General features: G+C 38.7%; 1 protein-coding gene across 1 annotated transcript in view; it reads right to left on the bottom strand.

The window, feature by feature from the left end:
* IRS1 (insulin receptor substrate 1) overlaps nt 1-19,557 on the bottom strand; it is a 314,426-nt gene that overhangs the window by 124,793 nt on the left and 170,076 nt on the right. The window contains exon 3 of the transcript XR_010474710.1: nt 4,291-4,454. The gene's annotated coding sequence lies outside the window, so the exon portion shown is untranslated. The remainder of the gene's footprint in view (nt 1-4,290; nt 4,455-19,557) is intronic.

The raw sequence follows: 19,557 nt of genomic DNA, 5'->3' as shown, positions 1-19,557 counted from the left end.
TATAGTGAGTAGAGGTGAGACCCTACTATTCTCCATGGAAGACAACAAAAGAGCAAAAACCAGCATCAAGAGTACCGCAGGAATTAAGGGCACAGAGAAAGCAACACCATAAACAGCCTGGGACATTGAAATGAGAGCAGCTTTGCCTTTAATACACTGATTAATAAGAAATCCAAGTGATTGCAAACAGGACCAAAAGGCAGAGGTGAGAATGTGAAGAACAACAGTCTCCTGACAGGTGTGTACCACCCACACACGCTGTGAAAGCTCATGTGGGAGGGCAGGAGGCAAAGCTTCTGTCATCAAACCCAGAAAGTCATCAAACACATGATCCCAGCATCAACCTGTTCCCATCCCACCTGTTGTGATCAAAAAGACACAATGGAGTAATGACACTGTATTAACTGAACACAAGTAACCATTTCTCAGAACACTTTACTGGAAGGTATAACACCTTCATGATCACCTGGTCATAACTTTAAAGCAAAAGGGCAGATTTCAAATCACAAACAAAATTCATTCCAGGAATTTGCTTTCAATACTCTTAAATGTATTTTCCTATTTTCTTGAATATTCCCCAGGACTTTAACTATTTTCTCTGAACCCCTTCAAGCACTAAATTATGGAATGTGAAAGACACACACACGGTTCACTCTTCCTTACAAGTTATCTGCTGTACATGTTCTCTAATAGAAGTGTAAAACCCGTTTGATACAAGTTTATCTCAATAGAGGACAAAAGAGGATGCTGGAGATGCATGTCCACTGTTCTGCAAGTACATCTACACGTACTACACCAACTTCTGTGTCACTATCAGTACCTTCATTTCCTTTGGGTGAATAAAATCATGTGACCCAATCTCAGGGTCAGAGTCACAAAACCAACATCTGAGGTGTACGGTAATGCCATGTCTGCCATCTGAAGGAACAGCTGACCATGCTGAGCTATTGTTAGACAAGTTCTCATATAATTGTGCAAGGTTTTGTTACAAGAAAAAGAGAAACAGATTAAAAAAATCATTGAGTTAATGCGAAAACACTGAGTAACAGCATGAGGAACAAGTCCTATGTTTATCTACTAAAGCAAAGAGCAACTGGCACCATAGGTAGAAATCACAAGATGTCAGATGTTTGTGGACACTTCTATCTTGCCTTTTGCCAGTTTAGCACCTGGTTTAAAAGTCCATGCCATGACTAAATACTACACTGATCTTTCCTCAGCAACACACACCAATTTCTATAATCACTGAGTGCTGCCCCAATTCATGAAATTAACCCCTTTTATTAAGGACTCAGACATTCACTTAAGGCTGGAGCAGAGGAGATCAGCCTTTGGTAGGAGTCCAAAAACAAGGATAAAATGGAACATGAAGGTGTTCTGCTCCTCTCCTCTCCCCCTAATCCTCTTCCCCAGCCCAACAGCAACACTGAAACTGAATGCAGATCACACTCCAGGGATATTTTTAGGTTTTTTTTAACATCCAAGCAAATATGAAGTAACTTTGCCTGTCTCAGATCTGTGTCTAATCTTTTAAATCTAAGAAAACACAACCCATAGCTTTACATGTTATTTTACTCCAATTGGAATGAACTCTTAATGAGTCACTGAAGAGTCCAGTTGGCTTCACTGGCTGTTAGATCAGATGAGGATCTCTTGCTTTAATGCGACATTTGCAAATATCTTCATGAAAATCATAAAGAAGGCAATGACTAATAAACAAAATAAAATCCTTCTCACTGAGACACTATTTCATCAATAAGCAAGTTAATTGCTTTGTGGAGAGGAAACTTTAAGGAGCCCAAGTTCTAAGTACTGTATATGGAAGTCAAGATACAAGACCAAAAATTATCACGTGTGTATATAGAAACACTGATTAAAAAATAACATATTACTTGGAGAACCTCAGAAAATGCATGCCATATGCACAGAAAATCCTGAAAAATGTATGGTAGATGCTCTGATTTTCATACCCAAGCAAATCTTCTCAGAAGTTGAGCTCTTGCTGTGCAAGCAAATCATATTCATCTTTTATGGTGACATTTCAGTGTCTCCAGCAATATATATGATTGTGAATATAAGGTGTTCCTCTTGTTCTCAAAAAAAAAGTCCAGTGCTCTTCGTGTCATATTTGCTTCTTCATTAATATATTGCCAATATAGAATTCAGCATATCAACAGCTGGATAATCTTCCAAACTTCTTGATATGGAAATAACACTGAAAGATGGCTAGGTCACTAGATTCATTGCATTAGAGATGATGTTGCAAAATTGGAAATCTTTTAATCAATTTAAGAGGCTCAATAAAGTTTGACCAACAGTCAAGGCTGAAAAGACTATGAAAAAAAAGGTAGTGGCAGAAAACAAGACACCATTGATTAAGGTACTAAAAGTAGAGATTTCTCTCTCACAATACCCAAGGGCAAAACATTTTCAAAATTAAAGGCAAAAAGACAGTATGAGATGGCAATTTCTCAGTTTTCCAGTGTAAACTGAATTAGGTATATGTATGTTTTCTTTCTGCCCATAAAACCTACCATCCCCCTCACCCAGCCTTCTGCATACTTTTTGGTTTTGTCATTTCCAAAGTATTTTGCCCTCCACTCCCACTGCTCTTCCCATTCCAGACATTCAGACTTGCTCTCAGTTCTCTTACTCTTTCTCTTAAATGTATTTTCTAACACACCTCAAATCAGAAATTGCACAACCCAATTCCTTCCTTACTATATATCTGTCTTAATCCTGAATCAGTTGAGCTTTCCTCATTTAGGTAAATGGGAATCAGTTTGGTACAAGGAGCGTGTCCTGCATGAAGGAGTATAAGACAGCTCTTCATTCACAGATTGTGCTATTTCAATATAAATTTATGTTTCATTTCTATGTAAGAGTGATCCATAAATTACAATTTAACTAACAAGAGATCTTGTTAATTAGGATACATTTAATCTGAAATAAGAATAGCCACACAGAACTCCATAAAATAAAGGGGTAAAAGAAACCAGATTTCATTATTTTAGCTCAAATATTGACAAATACTCACTTTGAAACACTATTAGGTATATTCACAATGCTGTAAAGACAGTACTTGCCACAAATAATATTATACAAATTCTGTAACTTTCTCAAAATTAAATTGAATTTTGCTATTGATTTTCCATACACATTTGTGAAGCTGTATTCAATCCAATAGATAAAACTTGAAGTATACTATTTTCTACACTTATTTCAAAAGTCAACAATTATCACAATGTACCTAGAGCTTAGACATAGTGAATCCATATTTATGAAAAACATACTACTTCAGATTTGAGAAGTAAAAAGCAGATATCTGAAAGTAAATAAAGAGTACATTAACTAGTTCAAAATCCATCAATATACGTGTAATATTTTTAACCATTTTCCCATGTCCTAGTTAAAAATTTAGCAGCTTTATTGCACTTTACATGGCTGGTTATTCCACAATTAGCACCAAATTAATATTTTTCCTTTTACAATGCCAACAGCCATCATAAGAAAAAGCTACACTACAAATTAAGAATGGGATTTTACAATAGACAAACACGGGAGTCAGTTCTAATGCATTTGTTGCTGTTAAAAAATATAAACATTTACAGTCTGTGCTAAATAACTTTACTGCTGAATTAATAGTACTCCTTACTCATACGCAACAGAAAAAATATTGTGAGTATGGCAGTAAAGTCAAACACTTCAGTGCAGCAAAGGCTGACACATTCTAAGACCTCCCTCTTGTCCTCCAGAACACATGGAGTTTTTGGGCATCTTGAGATCTATGTGCACTGGGTTCGGCACTGATACCCTCCACTATGCACCAACACATGACACAGCAGTTTAAGAAAGGCATCCTTATGTCAGAAATTAATTACACTAGTTTGAGCACAACATCCAAGTACAGCAGCTTAGTAGACCTGCCTCACCACCATACAGTAAGAATGCTTTGGTTAACAAATTCTGTCCTGCTACAAAGTTAGGAACTGGATATACTTAACTACCAGGGCACATTTTGCCAGCTCATCTGTCCATGGCAGTGGAAATTCAGCTTGGCCATGACTACAATCTTCATGTGTTTTTGCAAAATACCACGAAGCATTTACAGCTTGTATCAATAAACATTTAACTGTTTGTGTTGATTTTTTACCTTGTCTTGCTGCTGCCAATCCCAGTAGTACTTTGTAGCAAATGCAAGGACATGCCCAATTTGTTCTCATGAGGAAAAAAAAAAAGCCACAGCAAAATAAACAATGCAACAACAAAGCAAGAAATCCGAAGTCTTACCTTTCCTGAAGGCAACAGTAACTTCAGGATCAAGCCTGTGTGAAAGAAGAAAAGTATCTGATGGTGGAATCTGTGAAAGACCCACTGGAAAGGTTCTTTTTCCGCATCTTAGTAAACAGACTATTCATGAAGGTCCGGGCTGTGCTCGGTGCATAGGAAAGTGCCTGTCAAAAGAAAGAGAAAAACATGTTACACTTAACTGAGTGAACTCTGTTCACCATGTCCATTAGAGAACGGGATCCTCAACTTCTTGAATTCCTTCAGCTGCCATGGATGCCACCTAAATCATTTAGTTAAGACAGGATGAGATTCTTTTCTGTTCTTTCTTGGACAGGGTTATAGTTGTCATCTCTTGACACAAGAAGTCTTGGTAATTCATAAACCCCTGCTATTTACTTCCTCTTAATCATATAAAATCATAAGAATTGTTTACAATGTCTCATCAAACAGGTCTGCATGCTGTGGGTAATACTTAAGTTTGGCCTAAAAGTTAATTTAACATACAAACCAAACCAGATTTTCTTATAGCCATGAAGTATTGGCTAGTAACCTTGTCTGGCAGGAATCCAAAGTTTAGATCCCTGCACCATATCTCTTACTTGGTTTTAATTTTATGATTTAAAGGCATCCAGTCAGCCTCCTCTGAGATAACCATATTTCTGTGGTGCTACAAGATAGAATGACATCCTAACACAGACAAATACAAATGCTACTGCTCATCATGTCATAAAAACATTCCAGGACTGGATTCTAGGCTTCTTCTATAATCAGACTGAAATACTGCAATTTCTCTCATTTACAAGCTTTCTAATTTTTTCAGCCTACTTACCAACACATTTTTCAGACTCCCACTGGCACTGAACATTTTCAACCATTTCTTTTTTCTAGATGAGGAAAAGCATTTACTCCCAGCTTGCTGAGTGTGTGTGTGTGTGTGTGCACGCGCGTGTGTGTGTGTGCGCGATTCTGGAAGTACCATTTCATGAGCACTGAAGATCATGTGAGACATCACAGGTTCAGAACCTTGGAGTCCTGCTTGCTCTTTTCTGCTTAGTTTTGTGTCATGGAGAAGGATGTTGTATTAGAGTTCTGACACTAAGATTTGTTCCATTCACGTTGGATATAATGGTTCAAAGGCAGACCACCACAGGTTTTGAGGGCTTAAGTGGGACCTCAGGCCTTGTACTGGCCCTGAACACACAGATCAAAGGCTTCAGATCTGCACCTGTACTCATATTGCATAAGTCCTTGTAAATATTGACAAAAATAGAGAAGTTTGCTTCTAAACCAGGCAAAATGTTGCTACTACCAACACAAATACATTGCATTGAATGTGAGTGCACATGAGCATATTTTATATGACCATCTTCAAACAGCTTAGAAAATGTTTTGTATATTGAGTTTCCTAATAGCTTGACTGCCACATATACTACAAGAGGAAGACACCTTCTATTAACAGTGGATACATGCAATTGCCACTACTGTTAGATGAGATAGCAGAATACTAGGAGAAACTGAAATTGGGCAACTCACTGTGATCTGGTTCCTGAGCTACCCATGGTTATAAGTCAATACAACAAAACTAGTATTTACTGCATTACTTCTGACTTGCTCAAGTGTGAATAAATCTGGAGTCCTGTCCATGTGCCTAGAAGATTGATATACAGAAGCACCCGGTGGACCACATGACAAAGCGAATTTAAAGTTCCTTGTAGTGCTCAGCATCATAGTTCTACAGATGTAGATCCTGACTTGCTGCAAAGAAGCTGATCAGCCCTTCAATGATGGTTCACAAACCAGAGGCAGATGGGTGACAGTGCGATGGATATGTTCAAAATGCCCAGGCACAGTAAGCTGGCACCACTTATTCCTTCTAGGAGATGGTAATCAATGCAAATCTATGCATTAGTTATGAGATGTTTTAATTCCAATAATAAACATTCTGTGATTGATGAATTTTTCACAGCTGTTGTCTACATAGCTGTTTAATTAGAGCATGCTGGCAGAGGCTGTTAATTCTTCATCAAGTTGCCGACTTCAGTGCATTCCACTTTCTGCAAGGGAGAGCGACAGTTGGTAGAATGACTTGGGCGGCTGGTCAGGGGACCTGACATTTGGCAAAGGATCAACGCATTAGATGACAAGCCAAATTCCTTTAGCTTCCTAAAAATACTAGCAGCCTGACAAGCAGAAAGTGCTTTAATTGCTGGTGCTACTGTCTTTGATTTTCTGTTATTGGTGGGCACTGGATCTAAGTACACAGGAATGTCTACTTCATGATACTGTTGTGTTCCCAAAGCAGAGCACCAGCGAACCATACCCTACCAGCAAGGAAACAAAATCAGCCAAAAATTCTGGCATTTGCTTTAAGTATTCAACCTTCTGAATCCATACAACTCCCTTGCTGGAATATTCCATCAGGCAAAGGGAATCCCTATCTGGGGTAAGCATCATGTGACATATGCCTAACTGGGGCCTTAGAGATGGAGATTCCCAAATGAGTACAAAACAGGGGGAGCCAACACTACTCCCCCATTCAGGCATTTAAGACCTGACGCAAAGAATTACATCCAGAGGTCAGCAGGATGCTTATTTTCATTCACTCTGTGCCTGCATCACAAGTGCCAACAAAACTTCCAATTGTGAATACTGCTCCTGTACCAAGGATGTCTATCCATTAAAAGCAAAATTTTCCACGTTTACTCCACACACACCACCAAATAGTTTTTAAATGCTGTCAAGTTCAGCAATATTCACACTGGACGCAACCTAATTACAACTCCCTGAGCCAAATGGACATCTAGGACACTGACCTAAAACAGAAAACACAGTTCCATTTAATCTGCAGAAGAGAGTTAGAAAGCTTCCTGTAATTAACCTTGGTTTTGCCTTACAGAGGCTGTTACAGACTCCAGACTCTTCACAGTACCAAAATGTTCAGAATTCAGTCCCAAAACTGGGTCCCTGAAATCAGCCAAAGTTCTTGCAACAGACAAGTAAAACCCCTTATTGTATTGCAGCTGCAGGGAAGTTACCTTGCCAGCAGCATAATCTTTGATAGTGAATGGCATGCTCAAGTTCATCCGTTTGTAATTATAATCATATTGAAAAGTTTATGAAAAATTAAAGTGTATCTGCTTAATAGAGTAATTTTTACCTTTTCAGTTCTGCGTGTTTAAATCTCAGTGTGACACTAAACAAAGTTTTTGATTTCAACTAAAACCGAAAAAAATGCAAAAACTTTTCCCACTCAAAAAAAAAAATTCTCATTCCCTTTTTCAACAAGAAAATTACTCTATAAAAATCATGACTTACTGCTCATTGAGTAATGCCAACATACAGAAAAATACCTGTTTAAACCAACAGTCTTTTGGCACAAAAGACAAAAGCATGAAAATCTGAACTGCTGAAAATATAATCAAAATGCCACTGGTTCAGTGTAACCATATCTGAGGAGTAAAGGCATTTACAAAAACTAAACAGTTTAAAGTAAACTCAGACAACCTAGTATCAGTCTTTTAATGTGATGTGCTCTGAGCCTCCATAACAGAAGTCCTCTCCTTCTCAATATCCTGGCATTCCAATACGAAAGGTTATCCCAAGTCAGTCTGCTACACTCATTTTATTTTTCCTTCTCCATGATAATTTTCCTCATCAGGGCATTCATCTCTGTCACTTCGAGAGGCAAGAGCCCCTGTACCACACCACTGAAAAAGGCTCCCACTCCCAGCCAGTGTGACATGACCCTGGGACCACGTGCCCTGCTTCACACAAAACACCACAACTACCCTCAGGGGTTATGGTTCTGTACATGCGGTACATGCTTCAAAATAATGAATTAAATGAAATACTAGTCTCAGCACACACTTAACCATCCAGGTATTAGACATTTTGTCCAAGGTAGTGTCATAACGCCCTCATTTTAAAGAAAATTAATTAATAAATGCATAATAGATGGTTGTCACAAGGGGCTTAGATGTCTCCCTCCCTCATCCCTAAATCTAAAACATACAAGACAAAAACCTAGATTTAAATCGAAAAGAAAGATGCTTAAGACAAAATGATTTTCTAACCAAAGAAGAGATGGCAAAACTTCCCCCAGTTTTAGGAATATTAGGGTTTTTAGGCAAAGTCAGCATTTCACACCCAAATATGAATTGTACATATGAATGAAAAGCAGAGAGCCTGACCCTGTAAACAGTTCTTCCAGAAGTTTAGCATTTACTCAGTGCAATCTCTTTGCATACTTCATGCTTTTATTTTCTGAACAGTTGAGAAAAAAGAAACCAAGGAGGAAAAAAAAAGAAAGCTTGAAAAAAAAAAAAGTCAAGAATAAAACCCCACAAAAGCAAAATGAAGGGGATCATTTATTTGCTAGGAACTGATCCTCAAGAGGCAGCAGAAACCAGTTTCCTTGGTCACCAGGTATCAATTACAATATAAAGCATAACAAAAGAAACCCATGAGTACAACGTGGCACATGCTTCACAATTTTTCCATTAAGATCACAGGCTACTTAGAGTTCATTCTTATGATTCCTATATTGTCCAACACATCATTTAATACATACCAATATCTTCATATAAAAACTAGTTGTGCACTGTCTCCTACATAAGCTCTGAGATTACATCCATCTCCTGGTTTTCCTAAATGACTTAGTACACAGTACACCAGATATAAATGGAATCTTGAAACCAAAGAAATCACCACTTGAAAAAAAAATAAAAATAAAATAAAATTAAAATCTCTGCTAGATAGAAAATTCCAAAGATCATAACACTTCATATTACCTCTGCTGTCCTTCATGGCCTCCACAAATACAGGTTTTAGAACTCCTATGATAAATTGTGGGACAGTGATTATTCAGGAGACTTGGAAACAAGGATCTCCCATGTGCCTACTGTTGCCTTTTAAATCTACACGCTTATCACCTGTCCAGAAACAGTTGTTTTTGACGGAACACCAAATTTTCTGTGTAAATTGGAGGGTAAGGCATAAAGATTTTTCTAGCAATCATTGCTGTACAGGCGTGTCTTGATATCTTTTATTCTTCTAGCTGGAGAAGCACGAGAGTATTACTGATAGTGCCAAGTCTCAAAGAAGAAACAGGCCTGCTCTCGAGGTGCAAGTTACTGCTCCATGTCAGCAGCCCCAGGACAGCCAGGGGACCGGCAGCCCCCCGCATGCAGACCCCCCTCTGCCTCCGCTGCCATCGCCCCTCGTCTGACCGGGGCTAGAGCTGGGAGCAGCGACATCGCCTTTCCCCAGGATGGGATTTCTCATGTCCCTTAGGGCCATTTTGTCACACTGCTACATAGCATAAGCCAGAATCATGTTACTTGCCATGCACTTTTCAAAAGCGTGACATTCCTCATATCCTTGTATCTCCTTATTTTATATTCCCACTGCTCATCTAAGCCAAAGTTAGTGCAGGAAAAAAAAAGTAAGTCTGATTATGCTATATAGCATTTCAGAATCATTAGGTGTCAATACTAGCTTGACAGATGAGGAGAGGGATAATACATTTTTAAGTAATTTTTGGTTCATTTTTTTATATGTCTATCAAGATAAAGGTTACAATGGTTCAATTTTTAATGCAGTCAGGCCCTTCCCTACCTAGTTGCTTTGTCTGCACTGAAACATGAACTTTCTTCTCACAAACCACAAGATTTACAGTATTGCATGAAATTTGCAGAGAACTTAAAGGAAGAAGAAAAGAAGAGGTAAAAAGAACCACACACACACACCAAAAAACCAAAGACAAACAAAGATCAGACTGAAAAAGCCCAAAAAAGCCACCATTCTTCCACATCTTCTGTAACACACCAGGATGAGAGGCAGAATTTTATAGTCTTCTTACGGCAGCCATTGGAAGGCAGAGCTTTTTTCCCCTCTCTCTGTGGGACTACCAGTACAGCTGTGCCCTCAAAAGTAATACTTCTGTTGTTTCATTCCCTCTTTCAGAGACAGAAAGGAAAAATCCAATAATCATCCCAAATTCTGAACTCCCACAGGAGGGTAAAACAGCCTCTGAAGCAAATTTGCTAAGAATCTGAGTTGAACACCCACAGATCCAGAAACACCCTAGTAACATTTTGAGGAAAACAATTTCCAGCTTAAAGACAGATTTTGCAGTAGCACAAGATTTAGAAAAAACGCCTTCATGAAAGCAATCACTGTTTGCAAATACCAGACAACAAAAACTCAAGGCCAAAACAAAAACATGAGTTCATCCATTGATATTAACGCACATCAAAACATTATGTGAAATCACAATTCATATTCTTAACACATTGAGACTCTGACTCTAAACTTTCATGCTGGACAGAGGGGGTGAGATAAATTCTTTTCAGTTCCACTTGTGAAAGACTCCACAGATTTCAAGCAACTTCTACACGTACAATGCAGCACTTACTCCACAGGGGGCCAAAAACCTACTCCAGTTGCTACCATATATTAGTATCACTCCCTCACCTATAACAGAGCTTTGGTGCTCTGACAAACAGTGCTGAAAAGCCAGAGACAACCAGTTTGTCCCTGGATGCCCTCCTTGTACTCTCACAGTTTACAAGAGCCCTCTCTTCCCATGGATGTTGCTTGAAGTCACTGAGCTTTGTGAGGAAATCCCCAGTAAATGTGTGTAAAGAAAGGCAATAGTGAAGAGATTGTCAGCATACAAACCTTGAGTAATTCCTTTTGCTTCAACGGAGTTGCTACAGACTTAAAATAGTGCAAGTGGAAAATTAATTTTTTGTTCTAGAATTATCATTAAGCTAAAGTGGCCATTCTTGTTATTCGCTATTTTCTTTGGAATGAGGCAATATTATTACTTTGAAGCTTTTCTACATACAAATGCCCCTTGTACAACCAAAATATTTCTTTTGAGAAACCATCATTATAATTTTTGCTTAATTGAATTTGTCAAATTCATTACTTCTAACATTACCCAAAGTTACCTAACATACCAAAAAACTCTACCTGATTTTCTTGGTATAACACAGAAGCATTCAACTGAAAAGACAGTGATCATAGCATCTAAAGGTGTCATAGTGAAAAGGAATAAAGGGAACACAGAAACAAGGACAGCAAGAAATCAAAAATCAACAGTTACTTCCCACAATTATCTATTATAATGGGAACTCAGTTCAAACCACTACCAGATGGATATTACATGCTGCACAAACTGGCAAAGTTGACACCCAAACATTCTACATGTTAGAGAAAAATATTAACAGACCGGCTTTCATGCATATATATTAAAGACTTCCAAAAAATGCTACTCTTCTAGAGGGAAGTGATAACTCAAAATAAAGTTCTATTTGCAGGTGTCATTTAATATATTTATGTGGATTTATTAATATGCAAAGAAGAAATATACCATTTGAGTATTTAAACATACTCATATGCCCATGTGCTTGTATGCAGACTTTTTTTTTCTTTTTTTTAAAATATCTTTTCTTCATCACTTCCCCCCACCAGCTCCCTCTTATTGTATCCAGTCACAAGAGTTCAGTCTGAAATGTAGGCTTTCACCCATGCCATATAAAATACAACGACCACAAGCCATATTCCACTCTCAGTTACGCAGATTCAACATTTAATGTCAGAAGATTTGCACCAGTGTAAACCAATAATAGATTTTGGCTGCCCTGATGGACCTGATTTTGGCAGGTGGATGGAACAAGATTGGAAAACTGTATTTATTTACCTCAGGAAACTAGAATTCACATCCAGCTTAGAAGAGATTTGAAACAAGTTTTATGGTCCAAAAAGCTAATCTCTAATGGAATTCCCCACAGCATAAAATCAGTATAAAGAAGAGTCTTGCACAATTCATTTTTATACCCTTAATCCCTGCTTAGAAGAAGTCCAGGAACAAGCAAGCAGGATATTGCAGAGCAGAGCTAAGGTGTACTGGTAGCAAGGGCACTGGGGTAGGACTTGGAGCCAGCGCTACTGGTTGTCAGCCTGTCTGCTTGTGGAGGGCTGGCCATTCCCCAGGGGCTCCCCAGAGCACTGAATTAGAGATACAGCAGCAGGGAATGGGAAGGGAGGTAAAAATAAAGTGCCCTTTGAGAGTTTTTAATAAGCCTGACAAAGAAATCATGCAGCTTGGGAAGATGTAAATCACTTCTCAGCTGAGAAGCTTGTAATTTATGCAATATATACAGCTATTTCAAAATTGCCATGGAAGTCATTAGGAACAGAATTTTTAATTCAGTAACAAATTCAATATATGATGTATATAAATAAAACATATAAAATTGGAGTGAAGACAGAATTTCAATCCCAACACACCATTAAACTGCAAGTAACAATCAAGCTCTATACTATCATCAGAAGGTGGGCTGCTTCTTCAAATTAGTACCCCTGGGAAAGAAAATAACACATATCCAAAAAGGAAACTGCAAGCCAGTGCACCCTGAAGGGTTTAAGATCAGCCAACAGAGGATCACTGCAGTGAGGCAGAGTTACAGCATCAGTGGAAACATAACATTACTTCACCAAAACAGATATTTAATACTTGATAGCCAGAGCCCCCTATGAAAATGAATATGTTGGGAAAATAAATAATAAGCCTGTGTTTTAAGATATGAGATGTAGAGCAGAGGAAGATACCTGTAGGACAGCAACACAGAAAATGCAGCTAAGAGGAACATGTGGCATTAACAAGAGCACTTCAGAGCTTTGCTCCAAGTTGCAATTGGAGCCACGCTCACAAAAGTTTAGTGTCTGAACTCATTTAAATAAAAAGCTAATTAGTAGTACTTGGATGGTGACTGTCACCCACTAAGCAGTGATGCATTGAGATTCAATGTTTAAGTCAAGAGATTCACATGGATTATGCAGACTCAATTCTATTGAGAAGAATGGTGTGAAGTTGTTTAAATGAGCTTCCGTAAGACATCTTCACACTGCAGCTAAGATCTGGGGGTAGTTTTGCTTGACAGGGTTTTGCACCAACTCAAAGTTCTTTAGCTTGTCAGCATCGAACAACTCCAGTGCCATCAAGTCAGAGCTGTTCAAACAAGTGATCACAATGGAGCTGCTGAATTTATTTCCATGCAGTAAGGAAAAGCCTGTAGCTTCAAACTACGTAACTTAATAGGGTGGGCAAACAAGAACACTTAACAGCAGAGGCAAGCCAAAGAGCTTAGCTGGGATCAACGAGCCATTAGAGCTGACTATACACATTTGAAAAAAATATTACATAAAGTGATATGTATCTAAGGTCACTGTGGGAGCCAGGAAGTAGTGCCAAGACATTCTTGCAGGCTTCTCCCTTCCTTGGCTTGCCCTCATTCACGGCCAGAGAGCCCAGCCTGAGCCAGGGCTCTGTGCAGCTTTCTCTGGCTCACCCACCTCTGACAACCAATGGGTCATGTTGCAGAGTCACTTATATTTAGAAGAACAGGTGGGCAGCCACATTCCAAATTCAATCAACTTAACACTTTATATTTCTTCATGGTTTTCATAATTTTAATTAGCTTACTGTTGCAAACCAAGGGGTGGGCTACCCCAGCCTGCTAGAAGTTACAAATGTTATTTCTCTACAAACACTAACATTTTTCTTCTCCTTACGGGCGTAATTTTTAATGCATAATTTGCATGCACTGGCTTTTCTTTCACCCCACATGAAGATTTATCAGTGAAGAAAGCCCCAAACTCATGCTAAAATTAACTTTACTATGACAGAGAAGACAACAGATTAGCATTATTTTTATATGCAGAGCTATGTCTTAACCCCCATACCAAACACTGTCATTTTCCCACTTCCTACTGGGAATTCAAAAAGGAATTTGTTATCAATGTAATAACAAAAAGTTCAATCCCTAGAAACTGATGGACACCATACCCTCCACTAGATATCTCCACAAAGGCTAGGGAGCCATCGTGGGCCTCCCAGCTCCCTGTATCTGGAGATACACCCTGGAGATTCTCCCACACCAGATGACGAATTAGACCAACATTTCTCAACATATCATCCCACCAGGCTGGCAGAGGCCAAGAACCTCTCCATCCCCAGGCTGCCAGCATGACACGTTTCAGTAGCAGAGCATCCCCAACCCACATGTCTTTCTGAGAGGTCCAGAGCCAGACAGCACAGCCAGAGAGGTGACAGACACGCTCATCTCACCTGAGTGCATGACAGCAGACACACCAGCCAGCTCTGCTTGTTAGCACAGTCCAGATAGTGGTTTCACTGTTTTTATTCTACACTGGGCGTTATTTACATCATACTAAATATTTGGAACTGATAAATGGAGACAACAATGAAGCTAAAGTAGCCTTTTCACATGAAACTCACCAGCTAGATACTGGCATACAGTAAGGAGTAGGGTATTTTTTCCTGCCTGTATTTAAGCAACACCTCTATAGAAAGCACAACTGGTGCTTACAGCCAAGACTAACTTTCTGGTCTCAGAGATCTTTTTAATGACACCATCTCAGGTCCACTGTGGTAAGTTGCTTACAAGGTGTTTATGCCCTGTGGGAACTCCAAAGTCTAACTGATGGCTACTAACATTTTCCCCTCCGCATTTTTAAGTCTGAGGTACGATCATCCTAAAGTGTTGACAGAAAACTACAGGTGACGGTCTCCATTTTGACTCATTATGTTTTATGTTAATTTAAAATAATGTATTGGTAGTAAATGTGTTCACAAAATGACCTGGTGAGGGGGCGACTCTTCCCATAGCCCTGGTGACAAGTAGGGTTAATGTCAGCAATGTAAAAGATAATTAATCTTATCTGTCAGTGCAGCTGCCTCACATAATTTTGCCCTAGTAGTGAATATTGCATATCTTTGCCAAGCCAATTTAAAGGAGCAGAAACAGAATACTGCATTCAGATGTAGTTTGCTATGATCACTTCCACACTCAGTGCAGTGAATTCTTTAAATTCATTAATTCAAAGCTTTCTGGAGGTTTTTGTTCTTGTGAATATCTGAATAAAGCTGGTAAATTTACTGCCTCTGGTGACAGAAGCCTCTTTTGGGCCTTCTAATAAAGGACTTGGCCTTTGGAAATCAAGGTGAAGAATCTAAGTTTTCATCTGAAGTCTTTGCAGAAGATTTTTAAAGCAACACCCACGTGGCATCCAACTCTTCAGACACTCTGTGAGACTGGACCTTTGGAATTCTCCTACTCTTGATGACGTATAGTGTTAGACACTAACGTAGCCAGTGAAACTGATTTCTAGCATGAAAAAGAACAATTTCTAACTGGACCCACCATCCTGATGGAGCTGTTCCCCAACAGAGAGAAAGTTGCACCTCTATAAACCGCTCCATGAAACGTAAAGGGGACTTATCCTCCTTTTCACCATGCAGGCATTTATTATTTAAGAGAAAGGTGTAACGAAAAAGGCAGAACCCTTGAAAAAACGGCTTTGAGTTGCAAACTTCATAGACTCTCCCCAGAGGAGCCTGAAGCTGCAGGATCTCTAATGACTGCTACTGTTGCTGTTCTGCAGGAAGGCAGATACTGAGGATCCCAATCCCCATGTACTCTGGGCCATCCTTTGAGCCGATCGCATTTCACTTGGTAGCATATTTCTTTTCTATTGTATAACTGTGCAAAATACTGTGGCTAAGGTAAAAAGGAAAAAACTAAAGTTCCAGGGATGCAGAGTACAAAGGAAAAGTTTAGAAAGATCCAGAGATGAGGAATACAGGAGAGGAGAAGCTAATTAGGATTTAACCTATGTAGCTCCAGTAGCTCTGCATAGAACTACAGAAGTAGACCAGAAAACAAGAAATTACCATCAAGGAACCAGAAACAAAGCAGCATGGAAAAGTGCAACAAATGCAAATCTATTACCTGCTGGGTGGCCTGCATCCAAGTTAATGGAAAGCAGCAATTGGCTAGGTTTTAACAATTACTTACGTTTATGTTCCTTAGCTAAGTGGCAGATTGATAAGCAAAACTAGCTTATGGAGAAAGTGACAAATTCAGATTTTAAGGACATAATTCAGAACATATTTGTGAAGCATTTACAGGGAAGGTCACATTCAACATGGCAGCTTTGGGCATTGCTCCTGCAGGATTTAATGCTGAGCCCATGAAGAACAATGCTGACATCAAAAAGTTTTCTCACAGGTATATAGAGGTGCTGATGGATCCAGGTCCTGATGCAGACATGAAGCCATGTTCCCAGTGTGAGAGGACTTCGACAGTTGAATATAAGCACTGTCATAATGCTTGACAATTCTCCCACACTGTTTTGCTGAAACATGAACTTTTCACAGCCGAACAGCAAAAGATTAGCTAGCACCAGGATGCAAAAGTGGCCTGACTAGCACTGTAGTTCCACAAGAATATTAACATGCAAGAATAGAGTTAAAAGAAAAAAAAAAAAAAAAAAAAAAAAAAAAAAAAAAAAAAAACACACACCTTCAAAACATATATAGGTATCTCCTGCCACTGAGAGTGTGAGGTAATGCAAACAGGAAGCTTGAACTGTTAGAGAACTGCCAGATATACAAGACACCAATTAAATGCTGTAGCATTGCTACTGCAAAACACCAGACTCAGGAAACTGAAAAACCTGCTAAGGAAATACCTGGGCCTTCTAGAAGCAACTCACAACAGTAGAACCCATTAAAAACACCCAAGAGTATGTTAAGACAACAGATTTCACTCTCCCCCAAACCCCTATTTCCAAGAACATTTTAACAATTCTAGCTTAAACTAGCAAGTATCTGGTATAGTTAATATTCCTGTGAATATTTTATAAGCTAATTACTGAGGCCCAGATATTGCCAGAGCTATCAATCAATTTACATATTTGGGAAAAGAAAAAAAAAAAACACAGGCACTAGGAGTCTGTTTTTCTCCTTCATCAGAGGCCAAGAGTTTTACTGATGATCTGGTCCAGAAGGTATCTTTGCACAGAAAAATCCCATTCTTAGGAATGGTAATCCCATTCTTAAGAATGGTAATTTTTACAAAAAATAACAAATCTGAACAAACATGTCTTCTAAAGCAATGTCATGTTCTAGGTTGAGAAAAGGGTCTCCCCTCTACTGGTACCTGCGGATGCAGAACTCTGATCCAGGCATAGGTGAATGACTTTGACTTTCATCACTTAACTGAGGTAAAGACCACCAGACCCTACGTACGGCTGGGGACTTGGTCTAACGTAAGACTACACAAATGGACAGGAGAGATGAGAAGGCATGAATACAACTGAATGATAGAGGTTCCTCTCACCCAACTGTCATGGCCAGTGTTTATTCTAGATTGATGTACGTGTATTTCATGCTATATGCAGATTAGCCTGCAGAACTCTCAGACTAGAAGATTACCAGGAATTATATGAAAAAAAGAGCTATTGCATAGATAAGCACAGTAGCCATTATCCCTTTAAATATGATGAAATTTCATTTTTGAGGGGTATGTTTAGGAGCCTGAAGATGCTTCTTATGCAGGCACATTGTTCTACATTCATGTTCACTGAGATTCATTTAATGTTTCTAAAAATCAGACTCCACACTTCTCAGAAACACACCGTGACTCTGGATATTGTTAATATTTAGATGGCTCCCATCACAGCAGTATTATAGCACCTGGCAAACATTAATCACAGCACCCTGTGTCACTGTAAACACATTGCAGCTAAGGAAATGTAGTGCAAGAAGCACTCATCCAAATAGGAAATCCACGCTAAAGTAGCAAATTGATCCAGGGTATCCCAAATCTTCCACTAGTTCTTAAACCATTTGATTATACACCTCCTAAACTCTTGCGTAAACTGTGATATTTGATTCACATTTTTCAATGTAGATGAAACTAAATTCATTCTTAACTTCATATGCAATAAGAATACATTACAGTACTTTCATATGTACATCAAACAATAGGCTTCCAGAGAAAAATGTACCAAGTAAAAATTATTTCCTCAAAACTAAAAATAAAACAGATGAGGAATTCTCTTGAACAATGAGAATTGGCAATTGTTTCTCTCCCAAAACAAACCACTTACATTAAATAAACAAGAGCAAAACTGTGTCTGTGACTATGAAAAAACAGGAATCAAATGTGTTTCTCAGAAACCACCAACAAAATGAGAAGATTATGAAAATTTTGTTGATTAACAAAATATGATGCTGATCAAAGATTTTTGCTTCTCAATTTGATAATGATAGAATAGTTTGATCCCACAAAATAAAACCATCTTCTGTCATAACTTGCAGCTTTTGTCCTGTGCACGTAGGACAGTAAAGAGATGTCTGCTCCTCAAAGTCATTACAGAAGGTAGCAACACCTGAAGCATGTGAGATTTAGTTTTGTCCATACCAGAAACCAGGGACATTATTTACATACATGAAGTAGCAGCAGCGATTGCCAAGAATTAAGAAAAAAAAAAAAAAAGGAGAGACTAAGAATGAAATAAAAGTAATACGAATGAGGAAGCAAGGGCTGTGCATAAAGTAGTCTGCGATCTCACAAAGGATCTCACTTGGCCAGACTTGTTGGAACACACACAGAGTAACACTATTATTTAAAACCGCGTATTATTCACCAACGTCACCTTATTTGTGAAACAGAACCCACAAAAATATGAGAATTGCAGCTGAATCAAATGCAGCCGTACTATAAACACTGCATTTTAGCAGAGCCAGACTTAGATGTGTCTGGAAACCCAATGGAAAAGGAATCTAGTAAACAGTAGACACAAAAATTTCAAGTATTTGTTACATTATTCCTTTGTTAGCAAGGATTCTAGTCCAAACAGGACCTGACATTGCAACAATAGCTCTTAGCAATATACCCAACGTGAATCTATGACAACCAGGTAAAATAAATCTTGAGGTCACCAACCATACAGGTGTTAGAAAGATATTTAGGCCTTTCTTCTGCTATTTGTGACAAAGGAAGATAAGACCTCTTGACAGAGTTTGTACTCCAGGAAATACTGCTTTCCTACATGGGCAACAGTTGAATGAAAAGTTTCCAGCTTCTTCCTCATTTACCTCAACCAGAAAACATTATAGGCATGGTTCTATCTTACCTTCTGAACTTTCATTTGAACCTTTTTGACTTTGATATTGCCAGACTGTTGTTTGGAAAGTTGTGAATAATCTTTAGTCTCACTATTCACACAGAAAACAACTTCAAGGAACTAAGACTGCTGCCTTTAGGGAGTCTAGGATAGTCTCTTTCCATTGTCTCACTCAAAAGTTTGCCAGGTCTCTGAGTCAGATCTGGTTTTGCTCTGTCTTTCAGAAAAGAACTCCCAGCATGCATCAGGAATAATTTAAGA

The sequence above is a fragment of the Columba livia genome, chromosome 9 (assembly GCF_036013475.1).
Source record: "Columba livia isolate bColLiv1 breed racing homer chromosome 9, bColLiv1.pat.W.v2, whole genome shotgun sequence".
Taxonomy (NCBI): domain Eukaryota; kingdom Metazoa; phylum Chordata; class Aves; order Columbiformes; family Columbidae; genus Columba; species Columba livia.
Note: the sequence above shows the minus strand (reverse complement) of the source record. Positions and strands in the feature narration are given on the sequence as shown.